Below are 10959 nucleotides of genomic sequence, written 5' to 3'. Positions count from 1 at the left end.
GAAATTACATGATTGTTTTGTATTGTAGTATGCACTTCTGTATCATTCTGGAGACTGCAGCAAATTTTTAAGTGTTTCTTTATTACTGTTTAGGTGTTTCAGTTCGTGAGTTTTGAGGTGAGCTGTCAGAACCACCATGGTCATCTTCTTCTGACTTCCTTTGCATAGAAACTATAGAACTTCTGTGAGTAATATCTGACTGGGAAATGCGCAGTGTTCAGTAGTCATTGGTCCTAGATAAAAAACCCCAAGCCTTGAATCTCTTACTTTTAGTGATAAGCAATGTTTATTAAGTTATACCAATGGCTAATTTCACTCCCTGTTATAAAGATGGCAAAAATATATCTATTTAATTTATTAACCTTTAGTCTACAACTTGTACACATCTCATTATATCTTAATTTGAGAAACAGAGGACATAGATTTAAAAATCTGCTTTCTTTGTGTTTTATGTCCAGGTTGCATGCTTCTTTGCAATGTACTGCACTGAATTAACTTCTTAACTTCTCTATAAAGGAAAGATTAGGATTCTTTGAATGTTCATGGAAGTTTATAATTTTTTTCCCAATTTATTGATATTCTTCCTAAAATCTGAAGGTCATACCTGGATATAATGCTCTAATAGTGGTCATATCACTAGCACAGAGTACAAAGAGGTAATGTAACCTTTCTTCTTCTGCCATGGCCCACACAATAATAAAGTGAGTAAATAATCTCAGGATGCAAACTCTTTGTGCCACAGCCCTGCATGTTGACTGTATGATGTGATGTCTTCAGAAGTGAAGAGTTGTGCCCCATAAACTCACTTCCTGCTTCTCAGAAAATTCGCTTATATTCAGGAACCTGTGTTAGTGGACATGAAGATATTTCGTGCTTCTGAGACACTTGGATGAATCCTTCAAAATGCCCTGAGCCCTCCTCAAGTTCCTAAGAAAGGGTGAGAGCCACAATTACAGGCAAGTAGCTGATCTTATGGAAACAATAGGCTTCCTGTTAGCACAGTGCAGAGATCCTCCAAGCTAGCTGGGGTTTTGTGCTTCAAGCCAACACTGTGAGTTTTGTCTCCACCTTAATCAACAAAAAGCTCAGTGGAAAAATTATCTGCTGCTGCGCCATGCCCTGAAATGATAAATGATGCTGTACTTCCTGAGCAGGGACATTCACCTCCAGGCGCAGCTCTGGCAGTTTATTTTGTTTTGTTTTCTTTTTGTTTGTATTTTAAAAAATTTATTTTAAATTGAAATAGTATAGCCACATCCTATGATACAGTATATCATAAGATGTAATCCCTAGGTAATCCAAAGGGTAGTGAGCTGAATAAGAGAATTTCAGAAAGTCTCTAAACCTGCACTTGGTTTTCTTAATAAATGTAGTTTTGTGGGCCTCAAAGTTTTTTTTTATAATCCCTATTATTACACCTCGGCATGAAACCAAAACTTAGATGACTGCAAAAAGAATCCAGTCTTTTGAGCATGTTTCATAGATTGATACACTGACTTTACATCTAATAGCGTTTAATGAATTTAATGGATTTAATGAATTTAATGTGCTCAGAAAATGTTTCTGACTGTGCTTATATTTTATGCTGTTGGCAGACTTTCAGAGAGTGAAGGTGCCTGTTGCTGTGTTAGACTTTGTAATTACCTCATAGCAAGCAACAAACCTCCCGCAGATGATGATTTATCTGTAATACTTTGTTGTTTTGTGTTGGCTGGTGAATGTGATTTTTATATCTACTTTGCTTCCATTTGACCATACTCCAAATGTGATGAAATCTGGTTACACTTTCTTGCTGCAGGACAGAGCAATATGAAATATATGTCAGCAGTTAAATATGAAGTGAAGAAAAATTTTTAATTGTTTTACAGATCAAGACTCTGCATCACAGTGTTTCGTTTTATGCCTACCATTATTATAAACTCTGTTGGCTTTCTGCTTTGGGGATGACAAGATAATAAGATGCAAGCATTGGCTTTTGCCTACCAAAATCTCCTGTGTTGAAGTCCTGACAATGTATCACCAAAAGTGAAGTAACTGATAATGGAGGAACAGGAAAAATATGCCTTCTCTTGCAGAGGTTAATTGAAATTGTCCTTTCTGCTTTGCTCTATGTAGTTTTCAGTTTTATGTTTCCTTCCTTTTTCCCAAGAAGGTAGGAGTATTTGTGGGCAGGCCGTAGTGCTGTCCTTTATCATTTTTCTGAATACATTTTCATTTCACATTACTTCCATCCTGTGTGGTCTTCATGTCCTGCAAGGGTGTAGAATGTTGTCAGGCATTGCTGCATGCTTCATATTTCTTGAGAGTGGATTTCTTCTGTATAAACTCCATTGTAGGCTTTATTGATCCTAATATTTTATCTTCATTAATTCAGCTGGAAAATATTAAGAAAGAATGAAAATGGCATTATAGGCAGAGCAATGCAACTTATCAGGTTTATAGTAAACTTCTTTTCCAGAAAGTACTTCCAACTAATTTTTTCAGGATTTTTAAAATTTTTTTTATTTATCTTTTTTTTTGATAATAAGAATTGCATAGCTTGATTCATAAATGTTTTCTCTCTGTGGGAAAGCATTCATTACTGCATAGGAGTTTAATTTGGCTTGGTTTACAATATTTTATGATTCCACTGACCAGAAAATTGGTATACCTACATCTTAGACATGTTTTCAGAGATATTTAACACCACAGGTGTGTCAATCACTTTTTTTCTCTCAGTTTAGATGTGTGTTATTGCTGTACTTGTTGTCATCATGTGTATAAGCTCAAAACCCCTCAGTAGTGCCTCTGAGTAGGTAAAGCAAACCTTCTAAGGTAAAGTGAAAACCCACCAACTTCTTGTGAAACAAGACTATAGTGAACTGTCAAACTGGATCTTGCAGTCCTTTACTTAAACTGGTTGTAATTGTTATAGGTATATTGTCTTTAAAAAACACTAGATATCAGTTTTACTCTTCTGAAAACAAGGATGCTGAAGGTGCTAAGACTTTTTGAGTGAGAGCTTGCACCAAATGCCTGTTTGCATGCATAGTTCTCACAGCCCCAGCACACTTTACTGACATGACCCTGGCAATAACCTCACCATGTTCGGTATCAGTCATTCACCACAGACAGTTTTTAGCAGAAGGGCAAAATGAAACACTGACCCAACTTCCAGTTGCATAAAATCTGGGACAATTCAGATTTTCCTTACCTTCTATCCTTGCTTTCATGTTAAAGTTTATATTTGTTCACAGTCCATACTAGAGAAGTACAACAGTAAATGCTGTGAATGTCTTTAGTCTTTATTGTTTCAGTATGTCAAGTAAAGGTTTACAGACCCTGCTGAGTTGTGATAGAATGAAAGATAGATCAGTAATGTCATTAATAATATATAACTTGTCATATTTGCTTTATAAAGTTCAGCCAGTTTTGATCTTTTTGCTTTCCTATGTCAGCTCTGACATAGTTCTGGATTCTTATGTCACTATTCATGTTGTTATTCAGCTTGGATATAATTTATAATTAAAAAGCCCCCCAGTATTGATTCACTGACTTATTGATCTGTTCACCAAATAGTTCAAATGAAGTCATTACCCTATTGCCCTCTGCATTTGCTATTTGCTTGTTTTCATTTTACCAGTCTGGATACTGCAGAGTTTTATTTTTAAAAGGTGTGAAAACAATAGGATTTGAAAATTGTAAGCATGCTGTGATTCTTTATGCTTTTTAAAGACTTCTCATTTAAGTATTTAAGATTTTTTTCTCCCTCCAGGATAGCTATGTTGGAAGTGATTGTTGATTTTGTACAAGTGATATAGTATCAAAGCCCTCCTAGGGATAAGTATCACACTAACTCTGGCTGTTCAGCTCCTTTGTAGCAAACATTTACATTTTCTTTTCATATTTGTAAGGTTTACAAAAATTTTTTTTTCTTGTTTCTGTTGGTAGAAGGGTAATGAGGTAAATAATTCTATGTACTCCCTAACAAGGTATAAAAACTTTTTTCTTTCCTAAAGGAGAAACAAATGTACTTCTTTAGTCTTCACTCATGTTTCTCCATCAGAAATTACAAGTCTGAGTTCCCAGTTTTGCCTGTTAGTCTTGAAAGAATGTAATTTTTTTCAGATGAAACCATGATAACCTGCAGTTTCTGAGCAAACCCCTTTAGAACCACACAAGTCACTAATTGCTCTGCAAATATAGAGCAAAATGAGCTAAAACATAGATTTAAATCAGATTTTCTGTCTAAAATAAGGAACAAAAAGGTATCAATTTATTTGACAGCAGTTTTAAAATAATAAGTCTAATTCTTTGGTTTTAAAAATTACTCCATTTTTTACAATGTGCTTAATTGGGTCTTTTGCTTGCTTGCTAATATTTTTTAAATGTGAATACTGTACTTTTCCTCTTCTATTTTTTGGAAGCTATCTTCAGTTGCTATAGTAAAATCTATGAAAGAAATACAAATGAGAAATCACCAAAACCCCATATCTCTCTATGTGCAAAGATGTCAAATGCTTTCTGAACTTTTATTACTTCTTCTTGTCCATTTCACAGAGAAAAAGGATTTGACAAACCACTCCATCATATGTGTCAGTGCCTGGAGTTAGATACACACTGTTATTGTGTATCTGAAAATGCCAATACATCTACAAATGCTAGAGAGAATCAGAAAAGATGGATGTAAAATTTTGAGGACCTTAGAGCATCCTGTTTTGCTTGTCTGGTTGTTTCAGCAGGACTTGTGATACCAGGAAATTATCAAGAACCTTATATATATAGTTTTTAGCCCAGTGTTAATGCAGCCCTGGGAGAGTTGGATGTAACATGATCATCTGTAAGGAGATGATAATTTTAATACTTTTTCTCACTACAATAAAGACATAAACAACTCTGTCTGTTTTTTATGTCTTTATAAAGACATAAACAACATAAGTCTGTCCATTGGGGTAGCATGTCAGCAATCTCGGATAACCCTTCCCAATTTGTAATGCAAGTGTCATTTGCCTTAAATCCTATGTAAGGATTTGGCATTTCCTGGTCATTTATTAACATACATGGGAGAAAACATGTGGTTGTTTCCTTTATTTTCTGTTCCCTTAGGTCAGTTTTATAATTTTGTAGCACAATTGACTAAAAAAGAATTATTTTTTATTTATAGCTCTGTTAGTCAGTCTTTTAATTTTTTTTAATTACTTTTTAACTTGAGACTTCCTGTATCAGCATGATAAATCTGTAAGTGATTTGTGTTTGGGTATATGCACTGGGGAGAGAAGGGCTTGGCATTTTCAGAGCTGATTTGTAGTCTGGAGTTGAATGTGGTCAGTAAACAAATCTAAGTCTCTGCATTGTCTGAAGTTCTGATGAGACCACATGAGATGATGTGCGAAGTTAATACAGGGCCAACTTAAAATTTCAGATAAAGCACAGTGGGGGAACTGTGGCTCAATTTGATTATAATTGGGGATGAGAACCCAGCAGGTTTCTCTGTGATTTGAAAGGGCCAGATAAGAAAGTACAGAAAAAAAAATCATTGCTGATCATTGTACCAGTTGCCTGTGTGTGAGAAACACTGAGCATACAGAACTCTCTACAGATTAATCCTTTCCTCTTGATCATGTACTCTATTCAAGTACAAGGTGAAAATATATCCTCTGTACAATTTTTTGGCCTCTTTTTTTTTTTTTTACAGATAACTTGAAATGCTGAGAAGGAGTGATCTGGTTTCAACTAAGGTAGAGTTAATTTCCTCTCAGTAGCTGTTGCAGTGCCATGTTTTGGATTCAGAATGAGAATGGTGATAACACACTGGTGGTTGTTTTTGGTTTTTTTTTTTTTTTTTTTTTTGTTAAGTCATGTTTGTCCTGAGTCAAGGACTTTTTTCCTTGTCTCATGCTCTGCCAGTGAGTAGGCATACAAAAAACCCCAAGAAACCACAACAAATCAACCAACAACAACAGAAAAAACACCCTGAAGAAAACCTCTGGGAGGGTACATAGCTGGGATGTATTACCTGAACTGATTAATGGGATATTTCCCACCACAAAATGCCATACCTGCTATATTAACCAGGGAGTTACCTGGAAGGAAGAGCCAATCTGCATTCAAGAGGAGGGGGTCTGGCATCAGCCAGAGGGTGGTGAGCAATTACATTGTGCATAATTTGGATTTTTTAAGATACTATTATTATTACTATTATTATTATATTTTATTTTTATTTATTATTATTATTATTAGCCATTATTATTGTATTTTGCATTATTTTCAATTATTACTCTGTTCAAATCTCAACCTACAAGTTTTACTTTGATTCTTCTCCCCATTCCACCAGAGTGTGGGGAAGAGCTTGAGTGAACAGCTGCGTGTGTTTCATCTCCAGGTGGGTTTCAATCATGACAGGGAGAAGTATTTTTCTCAGTGCTACAGCTCTTGAAACTTGATTGTCTATGCTGAAAGCAAGAAACCTGGTTGCCTTTCAGCTTCTGCAAGGAATCTGTCTTATGAGTTCTGTGTTTTGGCAAACTTTTCTGTCTTTAACAATGCATTATCAGGTGATATCTCATTTCCTACTTAAATACTTTCAGATGTGTTTGACAGTGGAAGCAGTTTATAGTACTTATTATGTGCATGAATTATAGCTGTACCTAGAAATCTAGATGCTTCTTTAATTAAAGCTTCTGTCAGGCTCAGAGCCAAGATTTGATTTGTATGATTAGTCTGCATCTTAGATGAATATCCTTCATGCCATGCAGTTGAATCTACTGGCATGAGTTGTTTTCAATCTATTCTTTATATTCTATAATTAATTAAGTGTCCATAGGTTCAAAGAGTAACTCTACTTAACTGGAATATTCTAGAATCAACTAAGTCCATACTTACCTGCTTCAGTCCTGCTGGTTGAATCTGAACAGTCTTTGCTTTGGTTTGAAATTATGTATGTAGAGAGCTTGGTCTAAGCAGAAAGTGTTCCACAGAACATTCTACTTTTTTCTTCCTTTTTAATTTTGCAATGGAAAAAGATATTGTGTTCAGGAAACTTCCCTGTATCTGTAAGTGCTGCTGTGCCACGCTTATAACTGTCAGTGATCAGTAGGAGTTTTCCTTGGTTTGGTTTTGGTGTCACAGATATGCTGACAAAAGCATTTGGTTATGTAAAAAGCAGTGAGGAAAGAAAACAATGGAGTATATTCAAATCATCAATGTGGTTAAGTTAGGCAGCTCTCCCTATCCGTCCTGCACCAAACCTGGGGTTTGTTCTTCATTTCTCCAGATGTTCAGGATAGGAGATACCTTTTTTTTTTCTCTGAATTGCACAAAACAATAGCCTTGTTTTCTCCAGGGTCTGCAGTCTAGATCTAGATCTGCAATCTGTATAAGCTTCAGCCTAAGACAGGTTGTTCAGATTAGAATGTGTGAATATTCATCATGTCAATGTGTAAATTTCTCTTACTTTCTGTTTCAGTGCCTGGAAAACGGAAGACTTTGAAAGGGGAATCAATATGTTATTCAACTATGGAAGGTAATGACCTATAAAATTACACATAAAATTATTTGTTCTTGGTAGGATACTTTTGGTTGACTTTGGGATATTTTCTTGCCCCTCTGTGAGGTGTTGAAATGCAAGGATTGTTTTTGTTTGTTATATTTCATTTACCATTAGTGACTGCTCATATAATTAAACAGAATTAAATCCTGTGTCTGATTACATTTTGAGAATTGCTTTTCATTTGGAAAAGAATACTGCATTGGTTTACTCTGAGATAAATGCAAGATTAAATCCTAACAGGTGTTTCCTTGAGGGGGAAAGTTTTGCAGCCCTGTTGAGTCCTCAGGTTATAGACTACTCTGTATTTCTCAGGCAGAAATAATATTTTCTTTTGCACAGTAGAGGAAATCAAGTTTTTCAAACTCTCAAGTCTGTTCTAGTGTTTTAACTACTGACAGGGCTGTCTTTCAAAATATTTCTTTGGATTGAAGGGAGTTCAGGTATGGGTGTAGTTTTTTATGTTGAGATGTCTAAACTATCTGACAATTTAAAATTTTTTATTTTATTATCATCCAGTTATTAAGACAATCCACAGTCTTGGTCAAAATATAGGCAGTACAGGGGTTAAAACATTTAAAATAAATTATTGCATAGGAATTAGATTAGATTCTGTGTCAGAAGATTTGTTATTATGCTTACATATTAAACGGCATTTTCGTAGGAAAGCAGTAGAAATTTCATTGAAATCCAACACCAGTGCCACAAACAATTAACAAGTATTCTTGTTATTCCTGTAATTTACTTCTTGTGTGTTTATCCAGAATCATGAAACTTCCTAGGAACACATTTGTGAGCAGAAGAGGGTTTTATGTGTGCTTGTGTATGTGTGTTGGGAGGAATGAGAAGAAGCTGGAGAAGGGGAGACAAGTGAAAGTCGATGAGAACATCAGTATGGCTAGGGAATGCTAAAGGATCTCATATCCATTTTTGCACTGTAAATGCTAACCTAGACATTGTAAAAAGCTGCTCTATCTGCACGTACCTCAGCAAATGGTTCCTTGAAATCCACTGTCCTTTGCAACTCTGCCTTGTTTGTAGGCTCCTATCATTTATCATGGGAGCAGCTGTCATGGCAGGGCTATAGGCTGAGACAACCTGAGAACCAAATGCTGCTGGTGTACGTGAAATTTAGCTTAGATTTTTCGTATCTGATCAGAATGGAATCCATTCAGCATAGAAAATAGTCTTAACAGGAAGAACTTGCTGAGAAAGGATTAACAATATATTTGTAAAACAAAGTGGAAATGGATTCAGCAAATCAAGATTGTGTAGGAATTGGTGAAGGACAGTGAAGTCTGAGAATTGAATTTGCAGAGGAATTGCCATCTACAATCCCTAGGTTTTACTGGAAAAGTCATCCTGATGTATGAAAGACGGTAAAGTCAGCAATTTTTCCTTTGCAAAAAACAAGATACTTTTAAAAATTATGCCTATCTAAGACCCATCCTAGAAAAAATGTAATTCCTAGATTATAGACAGGGGTGTACTTTTGTTGTTGGTTATGTATGAGAGGTATCTAAAACTTTTTAGACTGCCTCAGAATCACAGCCTCCCTGAAAGCAGACAAGTTTGTCTGACAAACACTTTGGGTGTCAGTTTTTTCCTAGTTGATTCAGGAGAAGTTATCACATCTAGATTCAAATACTTTTTCTTAAATAAAAAGAATTTGCATAATAAATTAAGTTCCTCCCTATTACAAGGTAAGTGTGTCTTTCTCCCTTCATGCTGTTACATATCTTATTTCCTCTTTGTAACTTGTTTGAGTAAACACTAGCAAATATACAGTGGGAAGCAAAAAACCCACCAGGTATAATATTTATTTTGCAGAGCTTCACTGATTCAAATAGAGTGAAATCTGTGCTATCCTTGTTTTCTGGATGTGTGCATTTTAAGTTCACCATAAATTAGTTGTTTTAAGACCAATGAGATATTTTAGGTTGCTGATATGCAGCCAGTGTCATAAAAGATGAACAATGAGAGGGGTTAGGCATTGAGGGGGTTTCTCCAATTCATCTCACAAGAGCTGGGAAACAGGCTAGAGTGATGTAATTGCACACAATATTTTGATTGAGGTCCTGTTTTCATACAAACTCTTAAAAGCCATGATCTTGCATAAAAGCTGGAGGTAATAACTAGGCCTGCTACTTTGACTAAAATGAAGAAATTGTCATTAGCTAAAAATTGTTTTGTAGAAAAAAATAGAATATAGGAGAAAAGATAGAAGATATAAATCTAGCATATGAGGTTTTGGTCATGTAATGGCTAGAACTAGTCCAAGAGCTGGCAGTGAATAGGGTAGAAGTGAAGTAAATCAAAGAAGATGGTTGAAGTTACTACATTTGCAGTTATTTATAACCCTAGAAAATGGAAAACCTAAAAACTTGGCTGGAAACCTAGATGTATAGCTTAAGTGTTTAGTGTGATGTACCTCATCTCTGAAATAAATGTTTAGCAGCTGATATTGTAGAATAAAATAATACATGTGGGAAAAATATTTGCAACTTTTCTGTGCCCAGGCTCTTAGTGAACTCTTGTCATATTAAAACTTGTTGTTAGTTGTGTGCAACAACATATTTGTATTCATTGCTGTATTTCCTTGCTACAGGAAAACTGGTTATTAAACTAAAAAAAATATGTGCTCTACTAAGCATCAAATATTTCACTTAACTAAAACTGGAAAGTTATATATTTTCTAATATTTATTATTGAATATAAAACTTGTACCTTTATAGCAATTTTTTTTTCTTCAAAGAGTAGATTGAAGAATATCTTTCTATGCACATGGGACTGGTAGTTTTAAAGCATAATAGGTCAATAGTATTACAAGCTTCTTAAAAGAATCTTCCATGTTTCTGTCACCTACAACCTGAGTGTTGTCTGTTATGGGGTGATCAGTGGGAAAGAAAATTTTACCTTGAACTCGTCTTTGAAAAGCCCTTAATTTTTCTGACTGTACTATCTTTCTGCAGGTAAAAATCTTTATTTATATGCACCATAAAGCAGAAAAACAGTATTTTGTAAATCTGAAAGGCTTATAAACTGAATGTCTAACTATACTTGCTCATCATGAATTTTGAATGATCCAAGAGGGCAAGTGATCTTTCTCTACTGGCTTTAGTTCGCAGTGTGGTCTTACTGACATCTAAAGCTTCCTGTCTAGGAAGCACAGACTCCACATTCAGTAGGGGTTTGGAAGAAAGACTCATTTGAACTGCCATTCTCCTTGACCAGCTGAGTTCTGGAGGGGTGGAAAATGAGAAAATAATGTATGGAACCAGACTTTTCTATTTGACTTTAACAGCTCTACTGTGGTAGAGGAAACTGTATAAGTCTCTTTTATCATCATTAAGAGTAATAGCTCATCCTTCAGAGAAGATGGCAACAATCTAAACCATCTGTATCTTTTCACATTGCCAAGAGAAGCCAAGTCC

The 10959-nt window shown here is 35.2% G+C and overlaps 1 long non-coding RNA gene across 1 annotated transcript; it reads left to right on the top strand.

Annotated features, from left to right (window-relative positions):
- Nucleotides 1-1955: 1955 nt before the first annotated feature.
- Nucleotides 1956-6347, top strand: LOC135447538 (uncharacterized). The gene is made up of 3 exons (XR_010440190.1): nucleotides 1956-2077; nucleotides 5675-5717; nucleotides 6314-6347. It is a non-coding gene; the product is annotated as an uncharacterized LOC135447538 (long non-coding RNA).
- The last annotated feature ends 4612 nt before the right edge of the window (nucleotides 6348-10959 follow it).

The sequence above is a fragment of the Zonotrichia leucophrys genome, chromosome 4 (assembly GCF_028769735.1).
Source record: "Zonotrichia leucophrys gambelii isolate GWCS_2022_RI chromosome 4, RI_Zleu_2.0, whole genome shotgun sequence".
In the NCBI taxonomy this organism is placed as follows: Eukaryota; Metazoa; Chordata; class Aves; order Passeriformes; family Passerellidae; genus Zonotrichia; species Zonotrichia leucophrys.
This window is presented reverse-complemented; position numbering and strand designations above follow the sequence as displayed.